Source organism: Copadichromis virginalis, linkage group LG11 (genome assembly GCF_057382275.1).
Source record: "Copadichromis virginalis isolate Kocher_CV1m ecotype Utaka linkage group LG11, C_Virginalis_male_GT1.1, whole genome shotgun sequence".
Lineage (NCBI taxonomy): Eukaryota > Metazoa > Chordata > Actinopteri > Cichliformes > Cichlidae > Copadichromis > Copadichromis virginalis.
Genome location: NC_140628.1, coordinates 31,910,871 through 31,920,471, shown reverse-complemented (window position 1 = coordinate 31,920,471; position 9,601 = coordinate 31,910,871).

Here is a 9,601-nt window from a genome sequence, read left to right as displayed (position 1 = left end):
ATTTGTGCCTAACATAGTATTTCTGCTAAATTATAGTATTTCTGCTTTTTATAGGATTTGTGCCTAACATAGTATTTCTGCTAAATTATAGTATTTCTGCTTTTTATACTATTTGTTCTAAATTATAGTATTTCTGCTTTTTATAGGATTTGTGCTTAATATAGTATTTCTGCTAAATTATAGTTTTTCTTCTTTTTATAGTATTTGTGCTAAAACATAGTATTTCTACTAAATGTAGTATTTATGCTTAATAATAGTATTTCTATATATTTCTGCCAGCTCCCCAGGCAGCCAATCCTCTGTGAGGACTGAGACATTCAAATTTTCAAATCAGGGCCTGCACAGTTTCCCAGCCAATCAAATAAGTGTCCTGAGGCATTCAAATTTGCATATTGGGGCCTTCGTGGCTTCTAAGCCAGCCAATCATATCTGAGGGCTGAGGAATTCAAATCCACAAATCAGGGCCTGCACGGTTTCCCAGCCAATCAAATAAGTGTCCTGAGGCATTCAAATTTGCATATTGGGGCCTTCGTGGCTTCTAAGCCAGCCAATCATATCTGAGGGCTGAGGAATTCAAATCCACAAATCAGGGCCTGCACGGCTTCACAGCCAGCTAATCAAATATGTGGTCTCAGGCATTCAAATTTGCATATTGGGGAATTCGTGGCTTCTAAGTCAACAAGTCATCCATGTCATATATCTCTAAAAATTCATATTTTAATATTAAATTGTCAACACTTGAAGATTCCCCCATCTCTTCTGAACAAAACGGTGTAAGAATGACCGTTCTAGCCCCTACGGTTAGGAAATTACGGTCATTTGTTTGAGGGGAGTCGTCACTATGAGAAATAGACTGCAAAAATCCTGTGTCTCTCTGTGCTGCTGCGTGTGTAAACAGATGCACCTGTTTTGGTGGGGAAAAGTGCACAGCCTCTCTGATTGGTGGATTCAAATTCAGCAGCTCCCAGGCTGACCTAGAAACTTACTTCTCTCTCCCTGTGTGTGTGTGTGTGTGTGTGTGTGTGTGTGTGTGTGTGTGTGTGTGTGTGTGTGACAGAGAGAGAGAGAGAGAGAGAGAGAGAGAGAGAGAAAGGCTTTTAATGGGATGATCTCATTCTAAGATTTAAATTCAATATATTTAGACTGGTTGACTGAATTGGATCTTGTGTGTGGGTCTCTATGTGCATGTGTGTTTCCTCATGTGTACATATTTGTGATTGTGTGGCTGTAATAAATTTTTTTGCAGATTTTTGTCATTTAACAAGTATATTTGAGGGACCCTCAGCATGTTCAGCATTTTTTCAGCTGTCCATTTTGCTTTTCCAATTTTTCTGTTTAACTTATTACTATTGTGCTAAATCATAGCATTTCTGCTATTTTATAAGATTTGTGCTTAATATACTATTTCTGCTTTTATAGGATTTGTGCTTAATATAGTATTTCTGCTAAATGTAGTATTTATGCTTAATCATACTATTTCTGCTTTTCATAGTATTTGTGCTTAATATAGTATTTCTGCTAAATTTAGTATTTCTGATTAATTATAGTTTTTCTACTAAATCATAGTACAGTATTTCTGCTTTTTATGGGATTTGTGCTAAAACAAAGTATTTCTACTAAATGTAGTATTTGTGCTTAATCATACCATTTCTGCTTTTTATAGGATTTGTGCTTAATATAGTATTTCTGCTAAATTATAGTATTTCTGCCAAATTATAATATTTGTGCTAAAACATAGTCTCAATTTAAAATTACAATATTCATAGTTCATCACAGTGTCTCTGGTAAATCACAATATTTCTGCTCTGTTGTACTATTTTTCTAAATCATAGTGTTTCTGTAATGTTTAAGTATTTTTGGCTAAATATATTCTTTCTGTTATCTTATACTATTTCTCCTAAATTCTTGTATTTTTGAGAAGTTATCATGTTTCTGGTAAGTTACAATATTTCTGCTAAATTCTGCTATGCTATTGTATTTCTGCCAAGTATTATGTTTCCTCTAAGATATTGCAGTTCTGCTAAGTTATTCCATTTTAGCAAACTTCTTTTGCTTCTGCAAAGTTTTTACAATTTCTGCAACTTTTCAGCTTTTTCAGCTACTTTTTGCATACAGCTTCAGCTTTAAGCATCCACACTGCATTTTCGCAGGAAATGCAAATTTTTCTAGTTGTGTGGATGCTTTAAGCATCCACACTATTGAGTTCCTGTTTCTCTTTATTCTTTATACTTTATTCTAGTTGCTTCCGTACACTTTTCGCCGTAGAACTACTTCCACAATTTTCAGCCGATTTTCACCGTTCAAATTTTAAACTATTCAGCTATTTTTGCTCTTTCCGGCTATATCTTTTGGTATTTTTAACTATTATACTTTTTAAAATATTCCACTTTTTTCCTTTAATTTGTCCCATTGAAATTAATGGGAAACTTCAGCAATTCTGCTAAATTTTGCTTGTTTTTGAAACTTAACTACTTCCTCAAATTTTCACCTAGAACAACCATTCAAACTTTAAAATGTTCACAAATTATTGGGCTATTCATGTATGTTTCAGCTTTTTCAAATATTTTACCGTTTTACTTTTATGCCTCTTAAAGTTTTGAGTTGCAAAATTGTGATTTTTCACAAAATACATGCGTTGTTATGGTTGCTATGCTCTTGGCTTCCAGTGTGACACTGAAGCTTTTGCAGCCTTCTCTTCATGTCCGAACAACTGTTTGCTACTTGCTCAATTTTCACTCAACTTCCACAAATTATACATCAAAACGTAGGTATTTTTGCTGGCTTTCAGGAAATGTCACTATCATTGTTGTGGGATTTATAGAATTTTGGCAAATCTCCTCAGACCAACACAAGGTCTCAAAACTCTGCATAGAAAGTCAATGGAGAGCTTGTTCAAAATCATCGCTGGATTTCTGTAATGAGAGGCATATTCGAATCGTCATATCTCCTTAACGAAGCAAAGTTAAGACATGAGGCTTGTCCCGGCATATCTTCAGACACTCGTGACGCTCACAATTCAAGAATTTCTTTCTCACCTATTACCGTTCTGAAATGAGTTGGACTTGTTTGAGGGTAGGAAATTCGTCCTTCGCTCAGATTTCTTCAGATTTCAAACTGTGGAAATGAACCACTTTTTTCTCTCGTCATAACTTTTTGTTGGATTTCCACAGAGACCTGAAAATTTCCATGACTGTTCACCAAAGCCTGCTGTCTCTTACGGTGAAAGAATGATATCGATACTCCAAACAGATTTAGAGTTAGAAAGCGTTGTTTGAGGGCAAGTCAAGGCAGTTTTTGCTTCGCTCTACTCAGTTATGGTGCATTACAAGTCAAATATCTTTAATAATTCATATTTTAATGATAAATTGTAAACACTGGAAGATTCCCCCATCTCTTCTGAACAAAACGGTGTAAGAATGACGGCTCTAGCCCCTACGGTTAGGAAATTATGGTCATTTGTTTGAGGGGAGTCATCACTATGAGAAATAGGCTGCAATAATCCTGTGCCTCTCTGTGCTGCGTGTGTAAAAAGGATGCACCTGTTTTGGCGGGAAAACGTAAACAGCCACTCTGATTGGTGGATTTAAATTCGGCAGCTCTCTCCCTCTGTGTGTGTGTGTGTGTGTGTGTGTGTGTGTGTGTGTGTGTGTTTAGTGGGAGAGAGAGGACCCTGCCCTTATTTGGCAGCATGTCATTGTAGGATTTAAATTGAATATAGTTAGACTGGTTGACTGGATTAGAGCCTGTGTTTGTGTGTCCCTCTGTGCATTTGTGTTTCAATATGCCTCCATATTTGTAATTTTGTAAGTTATTACTATTCTGCTAAATCATAGTATTTCTGGTACTTTTCGGTACTTGTGCTAAATACAGTATTTCTGCTAAATCATACTATTTCTGCTTTTCATAAGATTTGTGCCTAATATAGTATTTCTGCTAAATTATAGTATTTATTCTTTTTATAGGATTTGTGCCTAACATAGTATTTCTGCTAAATTATAGTATTTCTGCTTTTTATACTATTTGTGCCTAATATAGTATTTCTGCTTTTTATAGGATTTGTACCTAATATAGTATTTCTGCTTTTTATAGGATTTGTGCTTAATATAGTATTTCTGCTAAATTATAGTATTTCTGCTTTTTATAGGATTTGTGCTAAAACATAGTATTTCTACTAAATGTAGTATTTATGCTTAATCATAGTATTTCTATATATTTCTGTCAGGTCCCCAGGCAGCCAATCCTCTGTGAGGACTGAGACATTCAAATTTTCAAATCAGGGCCTGCACGGCTTCCCAGCCAATCATATATGTGTCCTGAGGCATTCAAATTTGCATATTGGGGCCTTCATGGCTTCTAAGCCAGCCAATCATATCAGGGCTGAGGAATTCAAATCCACAAATCAGGGCCTGCACGGCTTCCCAGCCAGCCAATCATATATGTGGCCTCAGCCATTCAAATTTGCATATTGGGGAATTCGTGGCTTCTAAGTCAACAAGTCATCCATGTCATATATCTCTAAAAATCCATATTTTAATGATAAATTGTCAACACTTGAAGATTCCCCCATCACTTCTGAACAAAACGGTGTAAGAATGACCGTTCTAGCCTCTACGGTTAGGAAATTATGGTCATTTGTTTGAGGTGAGTCGTCATTATGAGAAATAGACTGCAAAAATCCTGTGCCTCTCTGTGCTGCTGCGTGTGTAAACAGAAGCACCTGTTTTGGAGGGAAAAAGTGCACAGGCTCTCTGATTGGTGGATTCAAATTCAGCAGCTCCCAGGCTGACCTAGAAACTTACTTCTCTCTCCCTGTGTGTATGTGAGTGTGTGTGTGTGTGTGTGTGTGAGAGAGAGAGAGAGAGAGAGAGAGAGAGAGAGAGCGAGAAAGGCTTTTAATCGGATGATCTCATTCTAAGATTCAAATTCAATATATTTAGACTGGGTGACTGGGTGACTGTGTGTTTCCTTATGTGTCCATATTTGTGATTGTGTGGCTGTTATATTTTTTTTGCCGATTTTTTTCATTTAACAAGTATATTTGAGGGCCCTCAGCATGTTCAGCATTTTTTCAGCTGTCCATTTTGCTTTTCCAATTTTTCTGTTTAACTTATTACTATTGTGCTAAATCATACAATTTCTGCTATTTCATAAGATTTCTGCTTAATATACTAGTTCTGCTTTTTATAGGATTTGTGCTTAATATACTATTTCTGCTTTTTATAGGATTTGTGCTTAATATACTATTTCTGCTTTTTATAGAATTTATGCTTAATCATACTATTTCTATATATTTCTGCCAGGTCCCCAGGCAGCCAATCCTCTGTGAGGACTCAGACATTCAAGTATACAGATCACAGCCTGCACGGCCTCCCAGCCAGCCAATCATATCTGAGGTCTCCCGTTTCCTCTCTCGTCATATCTCAGCGACAGATGTACAGAGAGCAATGAAAATCGCAGTCAAAGTACACCAAAGTCCGCTGATTCAGCCAGTAGAAGAATTATGCTTCTAGTCCACCTAGTTTTTGAGTTACACAACGTTTTGTAACTCCAAAAAACGATGTTTTTCGCCTCTCACCGCGATCTAATTCTGACTCCTCATCAGCCTGTTTTTCCAGAGTGGCCGCTCTCTTTCCCAGTGGCGCAGTTGGTAATGACACGGCTCTGCAAGCCAAAGATCGTGGGTTCGATTCCACCTTGGTCAACATGTTTTTTTTCCCTACAAATTAATACACTGTCACAGACCAGTAATTCATATTCATCATTTATTACAATTCTGCAAACTTTTATGATTTTACCAGCTTTTGATAATATGGACCTCACATTCTTGTTAACACTCCATGGCACAAATACTCTTCCCTTTAGGCTCTGTGTATGTGTGTGTGTGTATCAATATTTCTCCCATTTTAAAGTATTACTCCTCCATAATTGTATTTCTGTTCAATCAAAGTACTTTTACTACATCTTAGTACTTCTGCTCAATCATAGTATTTCTGCTAAATTATAGTATTTCTGCTTTTTATACTGTTTGTGCCTAATATAGTATTTCTGCTTTTTATAGGATTTGTGTTTAACCTTCAGAGGTCCTTAGGGACATTTATTGTCTTTTGCATTTTTAATTTTAATATAGTATTTCTGCTAAATTATAGTATTTCTGCTTTTTATAGGATTTGTGCTAAAACAGTATTTCTACTAAATGTAGTATTTATGCTTAATCATACTATTTCTATATATTACTATTCTGCTAAATCATACTATTTCTGCTTTTCATAGAATTTGTGCCTAATATAGTATTTCTGCTAAATTACAGTATTTCTGCTTTTTATACTATTTGTGCTAAAACATAGTATTTCTACTAAATGTAGTATTTATGCTTAATCATACTATTTGCATATTGGGGAATTCGTGGCTTCTAAGTCAACAAGTCATCCATGTCATATATCTCTAAAAATTCACATTTTAATGATAAATTGTCAACACTTGAAGATTCCCCCATCTCTTCTGAACAAAACGGTGCAGTGACCGTTCTAGCCCTTACGGTTAGGAAATTATAGTCATTTGTTTTGAGGGGAATCCTTAATGGATAATGTTTATATATATATATTTGTCTTTAAAACATCTTTGCAGACTGACTGTCCTGGACTGGTTGTTGTTGTTTTTTTTTTCAGGTCTGGTGAACTCAGCTCTTTGGTGTTGGTGTTCAGGAGTAGAGCCTTCTAATAATATTTATTCAAGTTATAGATTTAAAGTTCTGCGAGTTTTTTCTGTAGCAAATAAATATTGTATAGAATATTTAAAATCACCTACATTTTTGATGTTTACAATGCCCATTGTGTGTAATACTGGAATTTCCTACTACCCGTGAACGCCTCATCTTTTACCTGACTGCCGGACATCCGCCTTTCCGCACACTTCGCTGAGTCTGCTCTGGGTGAGTGCTGCTGCTCTGCTTCTCCTCTTCTCTCCTAAATGTTTATAGTCTGTTTGTGCGATTTAACGAGTTCTTTTTGTGATTTATAAAGCCAACCGAGGTATAACTCATATTAGAGTAACACAGTGGTTGCTTTTTCTTAGTGAAACTTTGTCATTTTTGTATGTAAAAGGAGTGTTTGATGAGCTAACAACCCGATGCTAATGCCTAGCGCTCCTTTGAGCCCAGTGTGAAATGAAAATTTGACTGTGAACCACGGTTGATGTGTTGTTTTATTAATTACATTTGGTGTGTTCGTGTTTGTCAGTCTGTTACATAAGGTGCAGTTAGTTCTCTTCACAAATCAGTTGGTTAAAACGGCCTCATTCTTTATGCTGTAAAGTTTTTAACGAACCGCCATCTTAGATTCAGTGTCAGCTGTCGGCAAGATCAAAGGAGCCATTTTACCGCCTCTGACCGAACACGGGAGAAAAAGAGTCACGTGTGTGCAGGTCTTGTGGGTTAATTAAGACAAAGGAGGGGGGGAGAAACTGAGGATTAAACATAGGCTATGTCCCCACATACACGGGTATTTTTGAAAACGGAGATTTTCCGTTTCTGTTTTAAAAAACAATCCCGTCCACACATAAATGCAGAAATGAAGGAGAACGCTGCTAGGAACATGCCAAAGCAGCAGGTGGCGCTATATTCCTAACCGTGTAGAAATGTTGGCCAATCAGAAGTCTAGAAGCCTCGGTGGGAAATGGTAAACAAAGATGGGGCATAGAAGCAGAACCGAGTCATATCTGTGGGGGGACAGTAACTGTGTGCGCATATGTAAGCATTTAAACACTGCAGAGAGAACAATTAACAGTAACCGTATTGTAGAAATGCATTTCACCGAAACAATAACGTGGCGCACAGTGTGACGTCAAAAAAGGCGCTGCGTTTTCTCCGTTTCCCTGTCCACACATAAATGCAAAAACGGAGTTTTCGAAAATATTCTGGCAAGCGTTTTTAGTTTTTCAGTGACCGAAAACGCCGTTTAAGTGTGGACGAAAGGTGCAAACGCATAGAAAAATCTCCATTTTCAAAAGTACCTGTGTACGTGTGGACATAGCCCAAGAATAATAAGAACTCCTAATATGTAGACTTTAATTTTTAAGAACTGTTTAACAAAGGCTTGTTTGTGCCAACCTAAATCTGCAGCACAGTTTAAATTCTCACTTTGTGGGAAATTAATGAAATAAACAACAGCCCACCTTCACATAAATAAAATATGGCAGTATATTATTATTAGTATGGTACATAGATATTTATTTTAAAACTACAGCATATTTACTATGATACTATGTGCAGTTGGTACTATTTTAGGAAGTAGAATTTGAATGCAGACCACCTCAAATATTAAAGCCTTAAAAATATGTCGTGCAGTTTTTCATGTATGAGTGTTTTGCAATCTTAAATGAGATGTAGACCAAAGAAAACAGAGGAGAGTTGTTGTTTGTATTCCAGCTGTAGTAAACAAAGAAGTTTAGTGAATCTTTTTGACAACAGAGAGTGATGCAGTATTGATGCTGATTTGAGTTTTCTGATCCTGTATTTTTGTTCTTTGTCTTTTGTTACACAGAGTGAACTAGAAGCTTGGTTTTGCCTTTGCTGGTAAGTAAACAGTGATTGTAACTGAAGCAATATGAAATTGGGATTGTGTAACATTTTTAGCAATTTACATACAATAGTTTGGCTTTTTGTGATATCTTGCCATTTGCTCATGGGCAAAAACACATTTAGGATTTATAAGCAGTAAAGCCCCCCCCCCCCCCCCCCCCCACTAGATCTCTGAGTGTCCCTAAAAATGTCCCTGAAGTTTAATAGGCCATTTATGTCTAATTTTAAAGGCTTATCAAAGCATTTCTGTAGTAATTATTGTTTTTATTACACATGTTAAGGCCATTTGAGACTCTGCAATTAAATTTTGCCCTCTTTAGACTAAAGTGAGTTCATTTTGTCTGAGGTACAGTGCTGGGAAAAGTCTTTCTTCCTTGCAGATTTATTTTGTTCATGCTTTTTTGTCACATGTTTCAAATCATCTAACAGGGATGATATGAATAAATACAAAAAAGCATTTTAAAGTGATGATTTCACGTATGAAGCAGAGAAAACCAAACCAGAGCTATCTGTTCTAATGTGAGAACATGCTGGTCTCTAATACTCAGCTGTGGAAGCCCTGATACGAAGAACTACCATCAAGCATTTATAGTATCAAGTATTATTTGTGATTGTTGCACGCTTTGAAACTGTGATGTTATCATTTGATCAAGTGTGCAGTGCGAGCAAATCATTGCTTGTGGTATCTGCTGTGTTATGTAATAGCACCAAAGTATTAGAGCTTTACGTTCATGAGGAATTTCTGTGGAATTGCAGATGGATAAAACGACACATCACCTTAATAAAGACAGAAATCTTTAATAAGGTGCAGAAAGAGAAGATGGGGTGTTTATAGTAAAGCTGTTGTAAACAAAGAATTTAACAGATTTTTTTTCCCACTACAGATTGTGATGCAGTATTGACTCTGATGCTGATTTCAGTTGTCTGATTCTGTATTTTTGTTCTTTTGTTACAGAGTGAAACAGAACTTCGGTTTTGCCTTTGCTGGTAAGTAAGCAGCAATTGTAACTGCAGTAATATGACATT